The sequence below is a fragment of the Triturus cristatus genome, chromosome 5_2, assembly GCF_964204655.1.
Source record: "Triturus cristatus chromosome 5_2, aTriCri1.1, whole genome shotgun sequence".
Taxonomy (NCBI): Eukaryota; Metazoa; Chordata; class Amphibia; order Caudata; family Salamandridae; genus Triturus; species Triturus cristatus.
In genome coordinates this window covers 1095236911-1095258166 of record NC_140588.1, presented here as the reverse complement: position 1 = coordinate 1095258166, position 21256 = coordinate 1095236911, and the positions used below count along the sequence as shown (strand labels likewise).

Here is a 21256-nt window from a genome sequence, read left to right as displayed (position 1 = left end):
CCTTTTCAGGGAGGCACTCAGTTTGGGTTTGAGCTGTGACTGTCACAGCTCTGCCAATCTCTACAGGGAAGTCTGTCTTTGCCTGGGCTGTGGGTACCACTGCCCTTCCAACCTTTTCAGGGAGGAAATCTACTTGGACAGGGGTTGTGGCTGGCACAACCCCACTACCCTTTTGTGAAAGGCCTACCATTTTAGAATGGGTGTCTTGTTCAACTCCAGCCCAAGCTGAGAGTTCTAAGTCATTCCCCAGTAAGCAGTCTACAGGCAAGGTTGGGGACACTGCCACCCTCTTAGGGCCAGTGACACCCCCCCAGCTGAGACATACCTCTGCCATGGGATGACTGTTCTGTTTGCCATCAATGTTAGTTACCTGGTATGAGAAACCAGGCAAAAGCTACTCAGAGGGAACTAGCCTATGGGCCACCATAGTGATGCTAGCTCCAGTGTCTCTGTAGGCCTCAGCTTTTCTACCATTGATGTAGGGCTCCTGTCTGTAACTACCCAAAGTGTTGGGACATGCAGTGAAGTTGGCAAACCCCATGACACCATCACAGACAAGAGTAGCAGATGTAGGGGACTTGGCTAAGCCAGGGTCCACCTGTGTTCCCCAAGAAAACCCAACCAAATTTTTGGGGGCAGTACCACCACCTGGGGGATTACTGCTGACAGTAATAGGTGGTGTTACAGGAGTAATTGGAGGAACAGTTTTGTTTTTAGCCTTTGGACAACTGCTGTCAGTTTTCCAATGCCTAGGAACTTTACATTCATGGCAGTAAGGCTTTTTAACTGTGGTAGAGGAGGGAGCTTGGGACCCACCACCCTGTGTGGAGTTTTGGGGCCCTGAGGAAGATTTCTCTTTTGTTTTATCCCCACCCTTCTCTTGAGGCTTGGTGGTATCTTTCTTTTGGTCACCACCCTGATTTTTAGGCCTAATCCTGGTCCTGACCCATTTATCAGCCCTCTTTCCCAATTCTTGGGGAGAGGTCAAATCTGAGTCTACCAGGTGTTGATGGAGAAGCTAGTTTTGACAATTACTAAGGATCTGCTCCCTCATAATCAAGTTGTACAATCCTGTATAGTCCTGCACCTTGCTGCCTTTCAACCAACCTTCCAAAGCCTTAGTGGCACAATCCACAAAATCAGACCAGTCCTGTGTCTGTGTCTTCTGGGTGTCTCTGAACAACAACCTATATTGCTCAGTGGTTAAGCCAAACCCATCTATCAGAGCACTCTTCAGGACTTTGTAATTGTTAGCATCCTCATCACTGACTGTGAGGAGCTTGTCTCTACCTTTGTCAGAAAAGGAGAGCCACAAGATAGCTTCCCACTGACTCTGGGGTACCTGCTGTACTTTGCAGGCCCTCTCCAAAGCAGTCATCCACTTGTGGATGTCATCCCCATTCTGATATGGGGGGACTATCTTGCTTAGGTTTCTATGGTCATAAGACCTATCCCTATCTCTAGGAATGTTGCTGCCACCAGTGGGTTCTGACCCACACAATTTTTGCTCTCTGGCCAGGGCAAGTTTCTCTTTGGCAAGGGCAATTTCTTCCCTCTCAATCCTAAAATTAGCTTCTGTCGTCCTGGCCTTATGCTCTCTCCTCTGAGGGGGAAGTCATCCCCCTGTGGGATGAAGCATTGGAGCTTTTTGAGTGATAGGAGTGGAGAGAGTCCCCTGAGGGAGATCTACCCCTTCTATCTCTCTTTTTAAGATTACCTGGGGGCCTGTAAGGGAAGCTCCCATGCAAGCTCCCATGTAAGCTTAAGTTAGCCTGACTAAGTCTTCTGACTGGGGTCTTGCTACCTCCCTCTTCCTCTGAAGTCTCTCCACCTGATCCTTCGGTCTCATCTGGATCAGTTAAGTCAGGGGCCTCTTCTGTGGAGGGGAGGCCCTTATCTACAGCTATGGCACCATACTTGGCAGCTCTTTCAGCATCATAGGCCTCCAGAAGCTCCACTAGCTGTCTAAGGGTAGGGTTGGAACCCTGTTTTAATCTCCTGGAGGTACATAGTTGTCTCATCTCCTGGAAAGTGAATGCATCATATCTAGAGGGAATCTGTCTAGGATTCTCCTCTCCTGAGGGAGTATCAGTGTGATCTCCATTCAGGGACATGATTCTAGTGAGGGTGTGGTGTGTGTGCTGGAGCAGGTGTAATATTTTAATTTTAAATACCTACTCCATTTTCGTATGTTTATATTAAAATGACTAACGAATAATTATAATAATTAATAGTTTGATGATTTGGAACTAATCAACCTTATTAACAGAAAGAATACATGTGGGAATGCATTTAGCATGGCTAAAATAATATGTGAACTAAGTTTGTACGCATATTAATATGATAAACGTTGCTTAAGTGATGTTATTGTGATTTGCGCTTAAATAAACAAGCACTAATGGCTTTAGATGTTGCATATGGCTAGATAAATGCACACACATAAGGGTATTAGCAAGGGAATAACACTGTTTTAATTATTTCCATGTATTAATTACGTTTTTGTGTTTCTTTACTTAAGTTGACTATTTTGGCCTACCATAAGATGGCCGCCGACTGAAGCCTTTTAGAAATAAAATTACATCACCATTTGAACAATGGAGAAAGGCGCCTGCACTGACTTCGACCGTGTCCTCTACGTGACCTGTCGGACCATGCCCATGAAGACTACCCTGGGCGAGGTGCCAATAACCCTGAACGTGAAATGTTGCGAATTCATGAACTGTTGAACCTAATGGGTTCCGAACAATTTGACACAAACTTATCTAATCATATTCCTGTGAAACAAAGAAATGATACTTTTGGGACTATTGATTCCTATTCCCATTCATTCGCTTTGGAACTTACTTCGTATGGGAAAATCATCGAATGTTGCCTGATGTACTGAAATATCATCAAATGAACCAATCAAATGAGAGTAAAAATGTATTAGATACATTTGGAATGTAAATTTTAGTATAAATATTGGTAGACTAGAGAGGTATTAGGTCCCCACTTCTTGAACAGATGATCAGAGGTCCCGATGCTATGCTGACGGAGAGGACGGTGACTCTACATGATTGAGCAGAATTCTGACAATTTAACTGAGGACCAGTTCTGACTTAGAAAACGACATTTAGCCAGAATATGTAAATATGACAAAGGATAATTTTGCATTATTGAGATTTAACTTGCATTTGATTTAGATAAAAAAAATCATTTTTAGAATTAATGTGTCGGGTGATTATTTTCATTGAAATGTTTGTTTGAATATTTAGAGTGTTAAGGAGTCATTAGACCAGATAAACAACTAAATGATTCGATCGACCTATTGAAAAGCAGTTTGGTTCGGAACTGATGTCCCTTTGTAGGCGCGGATAGTTTGATAGAGTGAATGTTTGGTGTTATGGGCCCCACCAGCGTATGATGTGTGTATGACTGAGAGATCATTCTGTCCGTGAAAGTAAAGGGAAATAGAGGAACCCGAACTGCACCAGTTTTTCTGGTAGCAGAATTATGGTTTTGATTGTTTTGGTTTAATGATTTTGCTTGTATATAGCTTATTGATTATTGATTGGTACTGATATGTGTACTAACACTATATGTTGAAGTCATATTGAGTTTCATGTAGTGTGTACGGCTTCTGGGATGTAGGAAGTCGGTGACAGTTCCGTAGTAGGGCAGAGGTAAGCGCTGCTCTCGGGAAAGGCGGAATTGGTGGCCCTGTATGTAAACAGGGGAAACGTGTAACAATTGAAGTTGCGCGTCGCATTGTCTGGGTTCGATTCGGTAGCATCGCCGTGTGTTGCCATTAGAGACATATTTTCGGTGTAAGAGAAGTGTGTATGATAGCGAAGGTTACCTGTGAAGTTCTGGTCTTAGGTACCAGGGATCCTATTGGTATTCCGATAACGCTTATCACTAGAAAGGTAATAGGTACTCCCTGAGCTTGTTAGAAGGACAGGGCAGAGGTAAGCGCTGCTTTGTTAACGTATGTCATAATTCTGTAGTAGGACAGACTGTTCGCTGTTCTCGGGAAAGACAGGATTCTGTGTGAATGTGCTACATTTTCTTGTGTGAAAGTGTGTGAATGAAAAAGGCATTCCGGTTAATTGCGAAACTCTGGTTTTATTTCTCAGGAGCATTGCGTTTCCAACTATGTGTCTTAATTCTGGAGAAACAGTTATTTGATGCTTGCTAGAAGGGTGAAGTAGAGGGATGTGCTATTTTATCAACGGAAGTAACGATTCCGTAGTGAGGCAGAGGTAAGCGCTGCTCTCGAGAAAGACGGAAATCTCGTGAGAAAGGTCTATTGCTATTCTTTGGTTAGCGAAGCGGACAATGGAGATGTTTATATGTTGTAACTAACAGAATCGTAGAAATTGAAACAAAGTCTACCGAGTAGTTTTGTAAAGGAGGGGTAAACAAGAGACAGGAGACAGGAGCAGAAGCTGCTGCAGCGACTGCTGACGTCAGAAAGACCGTGCTGGGATTGGACAGTGGGTTGGAACAGTGGAAGCGCTGTGATTGGTACGTTAGTGTGTGCCACGCAAGGATTGGAAGAAGTACAGGGTGACGTAGACGCTCCAGGATTGGTGCGTTGGTGTGAGTCACGCTGGGATTTGAGGATTGTGGTAGTGACGTAGACGCTCCGGATTGGTGCATTAGTGTGAGTCGCGTTGTAATTGGACAAGAGATCGTACAGTTGTAGAGAGGACTAGGGAATTCACGGAAGACAGGAAAATGTATTACCACGCTGTAGAAAAGAAGAAGAAGTCTTTGTTTAGTAAAATAAAGGGATGGTTCGTGAAAGACAAAGAGATTCTGACAAGAGAAGGACAATTACTTCCTCCGACGAAAACCCCCGCATCTTTCATGGTTGCGAAATATGGGTACCATACTTGCATTTGGTTGAACAATTGGGTGAAGTACACAAAGGAAGACGGAGTTTTAGCTTTCCCAGAACATGGCTCATTTAATCTGGCCATAGTAAGAAATCTGCGGGAGCGAATGATGAGTCTAGAGCCCCGACCTAGACCGACACAGTTTGAGGCATTGACTGAGTGGGAAGATGAGATGCATGAGCGAGAAAAACAGAGAAGCGGTGGTAGATATAGATACATGTTTGGGCGACATTATGATCGTGAGACTCATCATGACCGAATGAGAAGGTGGCGAGACGCAAGCATGACTGAAGGACTGTTTCCCGTAAGAACTGCAGGGGAGACTGAAGGGAGAAAGTGTGTAGAGAAGAGACACAACGTAGAATCTAGAAGGTATGGTGCAAATGAGTCAGAGGATGACATTCTAGATGACATGTTTTACAAAAGTCCACCCCCGTATAGACAAGAACCTGAGACAGGAACCCCAGGTACCCCAATGAGAGATACCCTGTGAATTATCAAAACAGAAGTCATGACACCGGAGGTGAAAAGAAGTAATCCCTTTAAGGAGAGAGAGAAAGACAGGGAAAACAGGGCTGAAAGTGAAAATTCGATGGAATTAGCAAAAACCAATCTAGAATTGACAGAGAAGATAAGAGAATTGACCAAAAATCTAGAAGCAGTCACAGTTCCTGTAACAATAGGTCCCGTTATGCCCATTTTTGAGGAGCAGAAAGAAAGCGAACATGGTCTAACAGTTCCGTATGTGAGCAATAGACAGGCTGAACAACCCCTAATGAGAACAAGAGAGAACCCGTGGAGACATACAATGTGTGAAGGTGAACTGAATGTGCCGACAAACCCGTTCTCAAGTCCTGAATTAATAGAAAGAAGCAGAATGGCAGAAGGATCAATATTAGAACCCCAAAGAGTGACAGAACCAGGGAATGTAGAAAGATCCACAGGAATAACTACAGATGAATTGAGCGAATGGCTGAAGGGCTTGCAGGGAAAGGAAAGAGAGTCCCAAACAATTGATGTGGCTCAATTACGCATGGTACTGGAAGAATTAATAGGAGGGACAATCCCCACAGAAAAACTGAAAAATTACCAGGATGAGGAATTGTTGTTTTTGTGCAAGAGTGTCACTTGGAGAGCAAAGAACCTACATGACAGGCTAGAAGAAATAGCAAGCGAGAAGGGAGTCGACATGGACAGGGTAAAAGCTTTACAGAAGCCTTACCGAGTGGATTTCACTGAAAAAGATATTGAAAACATGAACACTACAGGCCGGATAGGGCAGATTAAGGATATAATCACTTTGCTGAGAAAACGGGGAGATGTGGAAAAATGGAAAAGTAGGTGGTATAGAAAGCGAGATGATGCATTAGACAGAACTTTTTCAGCGTTCCCTGTGAGAGAGAAAGAGAAGGTAGTGACAGAATTTCCCATGAGATAGATTCCAGGAGGAGGATATGTGCATGTCCCATGGACCAGACAGGACATTTTGTCATTTACTAATGACTTCCCTCGATTGAGAGAAAAGCCCGTTGAGTGGTACAGACAGGTAGACAGATTTGTGAAGCTGTCAAAAGTGCTATGGATTGACCTGAATAGTCTATTTGATATAATAGTGCCAGCAGACGTATGGGCTGAATGCAAGATAGTCATAGATTGGCCAGCAAAAGAATACCCGAGAGACCCCAAAACAGGAGCACCAGATCCTGAGGTAATGAAGAAATATGAACAAGTCATGGTTTTTCTGAAACACAAAGTAGCTCCCAAAGAAACAGACTGGGTTAAAATAGACCGAACACATCAGGAAGTGAAGGAAACAGTCCATGCCTACTATGAAAGACTAATACTGGCTTTCAAGCAGTTTAGTGGAGATGAGAATCTGGGTGAAAAGGACCGGAGTCATTTTGTATATAGATTTGTATATGGTTTACGTCCTGAAATTAGCGAGATGATCAAGCAGCATACAGTAGACTGGCAGAGCAAAAAGATCGATGAAATTCTGAGACATGCAAAATACTTTAGTGATGAAATTGAGGCAAAGCAACGAAAGCTGAAGGAAAAGGCAATGTGGGCACAAGTGAAAGTTGCAGAAAGACAGGAAGCTCAGTTAGCTGAACAAGCAAATAACCCAGGAAATAAACCAAGATTTGGCCCAGCAAAGGGGAAAGGTAATATAGAAGAAGCTAAAAAGAAGTTTCCATGCCACAATTGTGGTAGGACAGGGCATTGGAAATCCGAGTGTAAATTTCCTCCGAGTGCTAATAATGAAAATCCATCATTGAATCCACAGGTGCAGAGTGAGGTGGGTGGCCAACAGCAGCAACAGCAGAAGGCTGTTAAACCGCAGAATCAAGTGCCAAAACCGCCCTTGCCACAGAGCAGAGATTATCAGAAGTATAGCCAAGACTCGGGATTCTACAATGAAGAACAGGTAAACAAACCGTAACGCGTGAGCGCTGTGTCACAATATTGGCTGCGTAATGAGGGAAGTGATTCAGAGGAGGAATTCTGACGGTGCCGAAGGGAGGAAGAAGAGTGTGTGCTTGGCGCAACTCTAGAAATAGACCAGACAGAACCCTTTGCGGATGGGAAGATTAATGGTGAAAACATTACTTTTCTATTCGACACTGGAGCTACACGATCTACTGTCAGGTCAGCTGATGTAAAGAGTCTTCCTTTCTCGGATGAAACAATCCAAGTAGTTGGTGTGACCAACACACAGATCAGAACGTATCTTACAGAACCAGTAAAAGTCAGAATAGGGAAGTTTTCAGACATGCATCGATTTGTGGTGTGTAACACCAGTCCTGTGAATTTACTAGGTAGGGATTTGTTGTGCAAGATGAATTGCACCATATTCTGTACCCCAGACGGAATAGCTTTTGAGACACCAGATGAGAATGTCCTGTATAAAATGACCATAGCTAACAGAGATGTTGCTGAAACATATGCCGTATTCAATCCTGATGAATTGCCACCAGAATTAAAACAGACAGTGAAGGCAGGAGTCTAGGATTTTACTGGGGAAGATGTAGGTCTGATGAGAAATGTAGACCCAGTGAAAATTACTGTAAAGGAAGGAGTGGTTTTTCCAAACATCCCACAATACAGACTGACACCTGAAATAATTGAAGGAGTTACACCCTTAATTGAGAAAATGATCCAGCAGGGAGTTCTGAGGGAAATATTGAGCAGTCCATGTAATTCACCTATAATGGGACTGAAGAAGCCTAATGGAAAGTTCAGAATAGTGCAGGATTTGAGAAAGATAAACAAAATTGTTGTGTCATGATGTCCCATTGTACCAAATCCCTCAGTGATTTTGTATCAGATTCCCCATGATGCAGAATGGTACACAGTAATTGATTTGTGCCATGCTTTCTTTTCAATCCCGTTGCATCACGACAGTCCGCCGATTTTTGCATTTCGGTATGGAGAGCACATTTTGGCATGGTGCCGAATCCCACAGGGGTACACAGAGTGCCCCTCAATATATAACCAGTTGCTGAAGAAATCTCTGGAAAGTCTAGCAATGCCTGAAAATTCAGTTTTGGTCCAGTACATCGATGACCTACTTGTGGCATCGAAAACACGTGAAGCTTGTGAAACAGACACAATAGCTTTGCTGAATCACTTGGCAGATGGAGGACTAAAAGTATCTCCAGCAAAATTGCAATTCTGCAAGAAAGAAGTACAGTACCTAGGACATAATATTGAGAAAGGACTGAGAAAAGTGACAATAGACAGAATCAGAATCATCAGAGGAATGAGAGCCCCGATGACACAAAGAGAAGTGAGAATGTTCCTGGGAATGGTTGGATATTGTCGTCAGTGGATAAGTAATTTTTCCCTGATTGCCAAGCCATTGATAAAAATGATAAAAAGTGAGGTAAAAGACCCCTTGAATTAAACAAAGAAGAATTGGCAGCATTTAGAAAATTGAAGGACAGCCTTTGTGAAGCACCTGCCCTAGGTATGCCAGACTATGAGAAGGAGTTCGAGTTGTACTGCAGTGAGAGAAATGGATGTGCACTTTCAGTGTTAATTCAAAAACATGGAAGATTGAGGAGACCAGTTGCATATTTCTCATCAATGCTGGACCCAGTAGCTGTGGGTTTGCCAGGATGTCTGAAAGCAGTAGCTGCTACATGCCGAAGTCTAGAGCAAAGTGAGGGGATTGTGATGGGATATCCATTAAGAGTGTTTGTACCTCATGATGTGGCGATCCTTTTAACAAGGAGCCGAACACAGTTTATGTCACATAGTCGGCTGACTAAGTATGAGAAAGTCATTCTAGGTGCAACCAATGTGAGTCTGGAAAGATGTGTGAATGTGAATCCAGCCACTCTATTGCCAGATGCTGAAAGAGTGGAGGTAAGAGATGATGTTGATCATGATTGCTTGGACGTGCTTGACTTTTGTATAAAACCCAGACCAGACATAAAAGATTTGCCATTGCCAGAAAGTGATTTGGTGATGTTTGTGGATGGATCTTGTTTGAGAACAGATGAAGGAGTGTTGAGTGCTGCATATGCAATATGCACAGTTTCATCGGTTCTGGAAGCATCACCCTTGAAAGGAGTTAAATCCGCTCAAGTAGCAGAACTGGTGGCATTGACAAAAGCATGCAAAATTGGGAGATGTGTAAGAGCGACTGTGATGACTGATAGCCAGTATGGCTTTGGAGTTGTCCATGACTTTGGCCAGCTTTGGCTACAGAGAGGTTTCCTGACCTCAAGTGGAACTCCCATAAAGAATGCAGAAGCGGTTGGAAAATTGCTTGAGGCGATACAGCTGCCTAAAGAACTGGCTGTTGTAAAATGTGCTGCTCATGGACAAGGTAGTGATTACATCACTGCAGGGAATAGATTCGCCAATGACATGGCTCGGTACTGTGCAAGAAATCAGTATTCAATCAATCGGTCAAAGGAAAAGGAAATGTCTTCTTGCTCCTTAATGTTTACTAATGTGGTGGGAACATGGGACGAAGTGAGGCAGTTGCAGGATGAAGCAGGAGATGAAGAAATGAAGCAGTGAGTAAAAGCAGGATGTGCACCAAGGGAAAAAGACCATGTGTGGGTCTATAGGGATGGAAGACCAGTAATGCCAAATAGCATGATGTCCACCATGGCACGGATGTATCATGGCCAGGGACACTTGGGGAGAGACGCCATGATAAGAGCTTTCAAGCAAACCTGGTATAATGCAAAATTCAGGTTGATAGCAGAAAGTCTCTGTCAAAGATGCCTGATCTGTCAGCAATACAACCCTGGAAGGAAAACAGTAGTGAGCCTAGGCACAATAGGCCGAGAGGGAGGACCCTTCACCAGAATGCAGATAGATTTCATTGAGATGCCCCCAGTCAACAGGTAGAGGTATGTCTTGGTGATAGTCTGTCTGTTCTCCAGGTGGGTGGAAGCATTCCCGACAAGAAGAAATGATGGGGTAACAGTGGCTAAGCTATTGTTAAGAGAATTCATCCCAAGGTTCGGGTTCCCAGTGACCATTGAATCAGATAGAGGAGGACACTTTTATAATGAAATCATGAAATTGATCTGTGAAGCGTTAAGTGTACAACAAAAACTGCATTGTGCCTACCGACCAGAGGCTTCTGGTGTGGTTGAGCAAATGAATGGTACCATCAAAAACAGAATTGGGAAAATGTGTTTGGCCACAGGTATGAAATGGCCTGAGTTCTTGCCTCTAGTCTTGATGACGATTAGGTCTACTCCAGACAGAACCACAGGGTTGAGTCCCCATGAAATTAATATGGGACGCGCCATGAGACACGTGTTTGTACCAGTCAACAAATTGATGACTATAACTGATGACATGGTTTTGGATTACTGTAAAGGCCTGGCTGACGCAGTTCATTCTGCGTTTCACCAGGTTGGAGCGGATGCCACCACACTTGAAAAGAAACCAGCCCATGATTTGAGTCCAGGGGACTGGGTGAGAATAAAAGTCCACAGAAGAAGAAATTGCTTGGTTCCAAGGTGGGGAAGGCCAAGACAAGTTGTCCTGACCACAACAACTGCTGCGAAGAGTGCTGGACGGAAGAATTGGATACATGCAGGTCACACCTTGAGAGTTCCAAACCCAGGTGACAGCATTGGCAAGGAGTATTTTGATGAATCAGAATCGAGTGGTGATTCAGATAACGAGAAGTCAAAGACAAAAGAAAATCCTGAAAGGGGGGAGAGAGGGCCAAGACCGGCTCTAATTCCAAGAGGAGAAATTCTGAGGAGAACACTGCAGATCCCGGAGACAAGTTCAGATTCTGGAAAAGAGCAAGAAATCCCAACTACCAGTAACGAACACAGAAAGAAGGAAAGAAAAGAAAAGAACATTTCAACAAAAGAGACATTTACACCAAATGAGAGAGTGGGAGAAGCTCCACCTGAGATAATCCTTGAAGGGGAAAAAGGGACAGAAACAGAAAGAGAGGGACAGATTTCTGCGGAAAAACCCCGAGGAGGTGTAGGGACAACCAACACTGAGTTAGGCGAAGGGACAAGTAGACAACAAGAATATTGCGTGTCGGAGACCCGAGGAGGGACAGAAGTAGGGCAATCACAACAGGTGGAAAAGCAAACTGTTGGGAAAGAAGCAACTGAAACAGAATCTGAAGAAAGTGAGAACGAGATACATGAAGGTCGAGTTCTGAGAAAGAGAACTTGGATCGAGGAGAAGAACAACAAAGAAAGCAAAACAAAAAGAAATGCTAAAGGAGACCTTTGGCCTAATAAGATAAAGAGACTGAGATATCGACTGACACGAGCTAATCCATCAAAAGCTGAACAGGTAACCGAAGTGTCAAGTCAGAACCAAGCCAAAGAAGGAGAAACAGAGATATCTGAAGAGAACAAAAGAACAAGAAAACCAAACCAGAAGTATAAGTCACCGGAATGGACGTATGTGGCACTGCCTGAACCAGGAGAAGAAGCAGACAGTCAAGGAAATTTAGAGGAGGCTTTACTGAAATTGGTTGAAGAAGAAGAAACTGCGGGAATCCTGAGAGTTATCTTGTCCGATATTGGAGAAGAAGCGGATATTCAGGAACTTCTGTATTTTGATGACGAGAAGGAAGTGAAAAATGATAAGATGCCAAACTGAGTAATTCCAAAGAAGGCATTTGTGGAAGAAAGTAAAGAGACAAAAAATCGAAGGACTAAAATAACCTGTTAGGCGCTTAGTGCCGTAAGGTGGAAAACCCAGTAGTGGAGTAGCAGAGGCTAAGTCAAAAGACACGGTCAATTTAACAAGATGGCTAACATAGAAGATAACAAGAGTAGATGTACCTTTATGAAAAGATGGTGTAAGATGTGTTGTTGTTGTACAGGACTATTAATGCTTCTTTGGAGTGTACAAGCTCTACTGATCTCTTTCAAAGTAACAATAGATAGATTAGAAGGGCATACTGAGAATATAACTAACATAGGGAAGAGTTCCCAAAAGGTAGTTGCGACTAAAACCAGCAATGTACATATACACAAGGATAGGTCTATCACTGATTTTTCTAGCAATGTATTTTCAAAATTGTGGTATGAATACGTAAAGACAATGGACGTAAGGGATTGCTACGTTTGCATGCAATTACCTGCCTTTGTTTCAGAAGGAGTGACTTATCATCACCTCCCAGCTACGTATGGAATTTCATGTAGTGTGCTAATTAGTATATTTTATCAAGTAGGGAAACTAGATTATAACTTGTCAAACGTAGATAACATTCTTGGGCAATTGCCTATGAACAATGAGTTGAATCCTGCTAAAGAAGGTAACATTTTAGGTGAGATTTTTATAGAAACTAAGGAACTAACATTAGAATACATTTTTAGAAACAATTTAACTTCCAGTTTGAGGAATGAAGAGAAAACATTTCTAGACATGGTTGAGGAAAGGAGATTAAAAATGCACAAGAAAGCAGAAGGAAATAAAATGAGCAAAACTGAGTGGGACATTGATAGGGAAAAGGAGCTGAAAAACGAAGCCAGTCCAACAATGGCTATAGATACACCACAGAAAGGCAAACTATGTATTATGAGAAAGAGATCCCAGTATGATTATTATTTCATAGGGACAAGCGAGAGCCATGATACATACTTTATTGCAACCGGATGGGGATTTAGAGGTGGAGAAGATCCAGTCTTTCCTGGATTGTACTACATTTGTGGGAACAAGGCTTATTACAGGTTGCCTGACCATTTATTTATTTATTTATTTATTTATTTAATTATAAAGTTTTATATAGCGCGAACAAGATCCCAAGGGATATCAGAGCGCTTTACAATCAAACTCGATCTGGAGGCTAATAAAGTAACAACCACAAGATGAAAACACAAATGAATCATAAAGTGCATAGAAGTTCACATATAAGTTATGTTAAACAAAAGACAGTGTACACAGTATGTCAAAAACAAAAAACAAAAAGTATAGTAGTAAATGTAGAAACACAGGAAGTAAGAACAATGTCAACGTGCCAAGGGGTTAGCCCAATTACTGAAGGAGTTTATTCAACAGGAATCTTTTGACTTCCAGTTTGAACCCCGTTGTTCTGGTGATTCTGCGTATTTCTGGAGGAAGAGAGTTCCATATCTTTGGAGCCGCACCGGAGAAGGCTCTGTGAGAGGTTCTCTTTTTGTTAAAGATAGGTGGTTTCAAGAGTAAGGTAGTGGCGCTTCTAGAGACTCTTGCACCACAGGATAGCTCAAGTTTTTGCGCCAGATACCTGGGCGTATTGAAGTGGATAGCTTTGTGCGTCATCGTGGCAATTTTTAGCTGGATTCGTGCTTCGTAGGGGAGCCAATTTAGCGTTTTTAGGACTGGCGATATGCGCTCATTGCGTTTGGTGCCTGTAACCAATCTAGCAGCAGCGTTCAATGAGGCCCTTAGCGGAGCCAGGGTGTATTTGGGCAGGCCACAAAGGGTAGCACTGCCGTAATCTAGCCTCGGTAAGACAAGCGCTTGAACCACCTGCTTGAAATCCTTCAGTGGAAGGAAAGGTTTGATGTTTCTGAGTGTCCTTATCAAGTGGTTTGCTCCTTTACATGTGTTGCTGATATGATTTTTCATATTCAGGTTCTTGTCCATGGTGAGTCCTAGCAATTTGGCTGAGTTTACGATGAGCGGAGTGCAATTGAAAGCAGTGAGGTGGCTCAGCCAGAGGTCGAGATTACGGGTGTGATTCTGAGGGGAGACGAGCAAGAATTCCGTTTTTGAGGTGTTGAGCAGGAGATGGTTCTCAGTTAACCAGTTTTGAGTATACGTTAGGATGGAGTTGAGTGATATGAGGTTTTCCAGGGATGAGATTTTCAAGTAGAGTTGCGAGTCGTCGGCATACATGTGGAAATGAATATCCATGGAGTTAAGAGCGTTAGCTAATGGTTCCAAGCAAAGGTTGAAGAGGATAGGAGATAAAGCAGATCCTTGGGGGACCCCCATGAGAACAGGCGAAGGCTCGGAGAGAGAGTGATTTGCCTTGACTCTTTGCGATCTGAGATGGAGGAAGGACGAGAACCACTGTAGCACCTGATCACCAAAACCCATCCTGTTTTGCAGAATGGATAAGAGGTTGTCATGATTGACCGTATCAAAGGCAGAGGAAAGGTCAAGGAGGATCAGGAGGCAGGATTCATTTTGATCGAGAATCTTTAGAATGTCATCCATTACAAGAATGAGTGCCGATTCAGTGCTGTGCCCCGTCAGAAAGCCGGATTGATGTTGGTCCAAGAGCTGGTAGTTCTCAATGTGAGCACAGAGTTGGGACTGAACGTATTTTTCAAGGAGTTTCGCAAGGGTGGGTATGTTGGAGATAGGTAGGAAATTATTGAGGTCTGACCTATCAGCGTTAGGTTTTTTTAGTATAGGGGATACTTGGGCTGCTTTTAAGCAATATGGGATTGTGCCTTGTGACAGCGACGCATTTACAATCCTTGTCCAGGTAGGGATGAGTGCATTCATGATTTCCTTGAAAATGGATGGGGGTAACGGGTCACTGAAGTGGTTGGACGGGTTAATATTCCGGAGAATCTTTTTGATGTCTTGTTCACTGAGCGGGGCAAAGGTGTCCCAGGCCGCATTGTTCTTAGGTATCAGAGGGGTAGAGTTGAGCTTTTCCAAGAGGACAGGTTGAGAGGCTGCCCTGGAGGAGTGGAGACCGGCATTCTTCGCAGCGAGCTCAGATGAAATGAGTTTGGATTTCTCAATGAAGAAAGAAGCAAGATCGTCACAAGAGGGTGGATTGCGTCCAGGTTCAGATAGGTTTGGGCGTACAGTTGATTGCTGTTTGACCAATTCGAACAGTTTCTTGGGGCGGTTTGCTGCTTGATCTAATTGGAGTCTGAAATAGTTAGACTTGGCGTTCCTGATTTGTTTGTAATAAAGGCTCCTGGCGTCTCTTAGGAGTTTAAGTTGGTGCGAAGAGGGATTCGATCTCCAGGGACGTTCAACTACCCTAAGGTTGCGACGTTCCGTGTTTAGGTTTTCATTGTACCACGGTTTGGAAATTTTAGTTGAGGCATTTTTATGTTTGAGTGGAGCAATGTCATTCATGATGTTGGAGATGGTCACATTGTAGGAGTCAGTGAGTACCTGCACCTCCGTCAGGTCCGCTTGAGAGGAGAGGGTCGATGTACAGAGGGCGGCTAGCTCAACAGGGTTTACTAGTCTGAGGTCCCTTTTCCATATCTTTGATTTCGTTGGTTGGGCCCTCCACAACTGTACTTCTTTGTTGATGTAAAAAAGGATGCAGTGATGGTCTGACCAGTCACACGGGGTAATAGACTCCAAGGTGACGGTCTGCCCGTTAGAAATAATGAAGTCAAGAATTTTTCCTTTATTATGGGTTGGTTGGTCACAATGCTGGGTCAGATCCTGATCAATTAGAAAGGCTTTAAGGCTTGAAACTGCAGGGTCTATAGAGTTAGCCCAGTGCAGATTAAAGTCACCAAGGAAGATTTGGGACACGGCTGAGTCAACGTTGCTAGAAATGATTTCAAATAATTCCTCAATAAAGGGGAGATTGTCTCCTGGGGGGTGGTAGAAGGTGTGAAGTTTGCAGACCGGTAGGTTCTTACTTGAGATGTTGAGACAGAGATATTCACAGGAGGAGGGCGCAGAGGACTCAACGGGAGAGATCGAAAGTGTGTTTCTATGAATACAGGCTAAGCCCCCACCCAATTTCCCATCTCTGTCTAACCTAATAATATCATGAGAGGGAGGTACTAGGATGTCGAGAATCGGAGTGGAAGCGGTATTTAACCAAGTTTCAGTGAGGATGATAATGTCTAAGTCCAGGTGAGATCGAAGATATCAGTGGCGTGTTTACTGGCTCATATGCAATTTAGAAGTACACATTTAATTCGTAGTGGGTTTGAGGAGGGAGGAGTCTGGGAGATGTTTACGTGAGTGAGGTTGCTCAAATTGCTGCCTCTGGGATTGATAGGCGGTCCTCTATTAGGGTTAGAAAGGATGGATTGTATTTGTCTCGGCGGGCTCCTGTTAGGGTTGGACCAAGTAGGGTAAGAGTTGAGCAGGTCCTGTAGCTCTAAGGACGCAAGGTAGGTCTCAAATCTTCTAGGGCGGGAGGTGTCATTAGGTAGGGGAATGGATTTCATGATGGAGGAAGGTAAAGGCCTGACCAATGAGTATTGCCTATGAACAATGAGTTGAATCCTGCTAAAGAAGGTAACATTTTAGGTGAGATTTTTATAGAAACTAAGGAACTAACATTAGAATACATTTTTAGAAACAATTTAACTTCCAGTTTGAGGAATGAAGAGAAAACATTTCTAGACATGGTTGAGGAAAGGAGATTAAAAATGCACAAGAAAGCAGAAGGAAATAAAATGAGCAAAACTGAGTGGGACATTGATAGGGAAAAGGAGCTGAAAAACGAAGCCAGTCCAACAATGGCTATAGATACACCACAGAAAGGCAAACTATGTATTATGAGAAAGAGATCCCAGTATGATTATTATTTCATAGGGACAAGCGAGAGCCATGATACATACTTTATTGCAACCGGATGGGGATTTAGAGGTGGAGAAGATCCAGTCTTTCCTGGATTGTACTACATTTGTGGGAACAAGGCTTATTACAGGTTGCCTGACCATTTATTTATTTATTTATTTATTTATTTAATTATAAAGTTTTATATAGCGCGAACAAGATCCCAAGGGATATCAGAGCGCTTTACAATCAAACTCGATCTGGAGGCTAATAAAGTAACAACCACAAGATGAAAACACAAATGAATCATAAAGTGCATAGAAGTTCACATATAAGTTATGTTAAACAAAAGACAGTGTACACAGTATGTCAAAAACAAAAAACAAAAAGTATAGTAGTAAATGTAGAAACACAGGAAGTAAGAACAATGTCAACGTGCCAAGGGGTTAGCCCAATTACTGAAGGAGTTTATTCAACAGGAATCTTTTGACTTCTAGTTTGAACCCCGTTGTTCTGGTGATTCTGCGTATTTCTGGAGGAAGAGAGTTCCATATCTTTGGAGCCGCACCGGAGAAGGCTCTGTGAGAGGTTCTCTTTTTGTTAAAGATAGGTGGTTTCAAGAGTAAGGTAGTGGCGCTTCTAGAGACTCTTGCACCACAGGATAGCTCAAGTTTTTGCGCCAGATACCCGGGCGTATTGAAGTGGATAGCTTTGTGCGTCATCGTGGCAATTTTTAGCTGGATTCGTGCTTCGTAGGGGAGCCAATTTAGCGTTTTTAGGACTGGCGATATGCGCTCATTGCGTTTGGTGCCTGTAACCAATCTAGCAGCAGCGTTCAATGAGGCCCTTAGCGGAGCCAGGGTGTATTTGGGCAGGCCACAAAGGGTAGCACTGCCGTAATCTAGCCTCGGTAAGACAAGCGCTTGAACCACCTGCTTGAAATCCTTCAGTGGAAGGAAAGGTTTGATGTTTCTGAGTGTCCTTATCAAGTGGTTTGCTCCTTTACATGTGTTGCTGATATGATTTTTCATATTCAGGTTCTTGTCCATGGTGAGTCCTAGCAATTTGGCTGAGTTTACGATGAGCGGAGTGCAATTGAAAGCAGTGAGGTGGCTCAGCCAGAGGTCGAGATTACGGGTGTGATTCTGAGGGGAGACGAGCAAGAATTCCGTTTTTGAGGTGTTGAGCAGGAGATGGTTCTCAGTTAACCAGTTTTGAGTATATGTTAGGATGGAGTTGAGTGATATGAGGTTTTCCGGGGATGAGATTTTCAAGTAGAGTTGCGAGTCGTCGGCATACATGTGGAAATGAATATCCATGGAGTTAAGAGCGTTAGCTAATGGTTCCAAGCAAAGGTTGAAGAGGATAGGAGATAAAGCAGATCCTTGGGGGACCCCCATGAGAACAGGCGAAGGCTCGGAGAGAGAGTGATTTGCCTTGACTCTTTGCGATCTGAGATGGAGGAAGGACGAGAACCACTGTAGCACCTGATCACCAAAACCCATCCTGTTTTGCAGAATGGATAAGAGGTTGTCATGATTGACCGTATCAAAGGCAGAGGAAAGGTCAAGGAGGATCAGGAGGCAGGATTCATTTTGATCGAGAATCTTTAGAATGTCATCCATTACAAGAATGAGTGCCGATTCAGTGCTGTGCCCCGTCAGAAAGCCGGATTGATGTTGGTCCAAGAGCTGGTAGTTCTCAATGTGAGCACAGAGTTGGGACTGAACGTATTTTTCAAGGAGTTTCGCAAGGGTGGGTATGTTGGAGATAGGTAGGAAATTATTGAGGTCTGACCTATCAGCGTTAGGTTTTTTTAGTATAGGGGATACTTGGGCTGCTTTTAAGCAATCAGGGATTGTGCCTTGTGACAGCGACGCATTTACAATCCTTGTCCAGGTAGGGATGAGTGCATTCATGATTTCCTTGAAAATGGATGGGGGTAACGGGTCACTGAAGTGGTTGGACGGGTTAATATTCCGGAGAATCTTTTTGATGTCTTGTTCACTGAGCGGGGCAAAGGTGTCCCAGGCCGCATTGTTCTTAGGTATCAGAGGGGTAGAGTTGAGCTTTTCCAAGAGGACAGGTTGAGAGGCTGCCCTGGAGGAGTGGAGACCGGCATTCTTCGCAGCGAGCTCAGATGAAATGAGTTTGGATTTCTCAATGAAGAAAGAAGCAAGATCGTCACAAGAGGGTGGATTGCGTCCAGGTTCAGATAGGTTTGGGCGTACAGTTGATTGCTGTTTGACCAATTCGAACAGTTTCTTGGGGCGGTTTGCTGCTTGATCTAATTGGAGTCTGAAATAGTTAGACTTGGCGTTCCTGATTTGTTTGTAATAAAGGCTCCTGGCGTCTCTTAGGAGTTTAAGTTGGTGCGAAGAGGGATTCGATCTCCAGGGACGTTCAACTACCCTAAGGTTGCGACGTTCCGTGTTTAGGTTTTCATTGTACCACGGTTTGGAAATTTTAGTTGAGGCATTTTTATGTTTGAGTGGAGCAATGTCATTCATGATGTTGGAGATGGTCACATTGTAGGAGTCAGTGAGTACCTGCACCTCCGTCAGGTCCGCTTGAGAGGAGAGGGTCGATGTACAGAGGGCGGCTAGCTCAACAGGGTTTACTAGTCTGAGGTCCCTTTTCCATATCTTTGATTTCGTTGGTTGGGCCCTCCACAACTGTACTTCTTTGTTGATGTAAAAAAGGATGCAGTGATGGTCTGACCAGTCACACGGGGTAATAGACTCCAAGGTGACGGTCTGCCCGTTAGAAATAATGAAGTCAAGAATTTTTCCTTTATTATGGGTTGGTTGGTCACAATGCTGGGTCAGATCCTGATCAATTAGAAAGGCTTTAAGGCTTGAAACTGCAGGGTCTATAGAGTTAGCCCAGTGCAGATTAAAGTCACCAAGGAAGATTTGGGACACGGCTGAGTCAACGTTGCTAGAAATGATTTCAAATAATTCCTCAATAAAGGGGAGATTGTCTCCTGGGGGGTGGTAGAAGGTGTGAAGTTTGCAGACCGGTAGGTTCTTACTTGAGATGTTGAGACAGAGATATTCACAGGAGGAGGGCGCAGAGGACTCAACGGGAGAGATCGAAAGTGTGTTTCTATGAATACAGGCTAAGCCCCCACCCAATTTCCCATCTCTGTCTAACCTAATAATATCATGAGAGGGAGGTACTAGGATGTCGAGAATCGGAGTGGAAGCGGTATTTAACCAAGTTTCAGTGAGGATGATAATGTCTAAGTCCAGGTGAGATCGAAGATATCAGTGGCGTGTTTACTGGCTCATATGCAATTTAGAAGTACACATTTAATTCGTAGTGGGTTTGAGGAGGGAGGAGTCTGGGAGATGTTTACGTGAGTGAGGTTGCTCAAATTGCTGCCTCTGGGATTGATAGGCGGTCCTCTATTAGGGTTAGAAAGGATGGATTGTATTTGTCTCGGCGGGCTCCTGTTAGGGTTGGACCAAGTAGGGTAAGAGTTGAGCAGGTCCTGTAGCTCTAAGGACGCAAGGTAGGTCTCAAATCTTCTAGGGCGGGAGGTGTCATTAGGTAGGGGAATGGATTTCATGATGGAGGAAGGTAAAGGCCTGACCAATGAGTATCTATCGCAAGATGGGTCATTAGACCGGTTGGCAGCGGTGAGGAAAGATCTTAGCATGGGGAAAAGGTCATTTGAGAGGGCTTTCAAGCCTTGTAGCTCAGAAGTTAGAAGGTGCAACTGTGTGTTGAGCGAGAGGAGGCGAGTGAGAACGGGAGTCTATCATTAAGGGGAGGTCTCGGTGACTATCAACAGGGTCCGAGGTGGTGGGCGGGAGATCCTGTGGTGGAAGGTGCTCATATGAGTCTGACTGAGATTCAGGAGATTTTGAGAAAGATGTAGGTGTCTTAGTGAGGGGGGAGTGAACATTAGGCTGATGTTTAGTCCAAGGACCCAACAGAATGCTTAACTTTGACCGATCAAGTTCGGTGGAGGGCATTCGCTTGGAATCTAGCCTATTAAGAGACACCGGGGGAGGGCTAGGGGACGATGACTGAATAATTGGAGACAAGGCAGGATGCCTATCATAGGTACTCTCTAATCGGGGGCCATATAGGCTCGGGCTGGCTAGATTGCATCGGGACTCGATAGTTGGGATGCAGCAACCTGGAATAGAACCCCCCTGTGGTGCACAGGTGGTGAGGCGTGATTTAGATGTAGAAGTGGAAATGGGCTTCCTAATGTAGCATGGAGTGGACTCGCTGGATCCAGAGAGATGTTAGGGTGAGTCTGTGAGACATTGGATTTCGAGGATGCTGCGTTTTTGAGTAACGGGAAGATGTTGGTTATCTTAAGTAGATTGACATTAGACGCTTGGATTAGGATGATATCAGTGTTATAGAGGGTGATGGTGGTATTAGCGTTGAGTGAGGGCGAAGGGGATGTT

General features: G+C 43.8%; 1 protein-coding gene across 8 annotated transcripts in view; it reads right to left on the bottom strand.

The window, feature by feature from the left end:
* LOC146829749 (class I histocompatibility antigen, Gogo-B*0103 alpha chain-like) overlaps positions 1–21256 on the bottom strand; it is a 579784-nt gene that overhangs the window by 497271 nt on the left and 61257 nt on the right. The gene's annotated exons all lie outside the window — the stretch shown is intronic.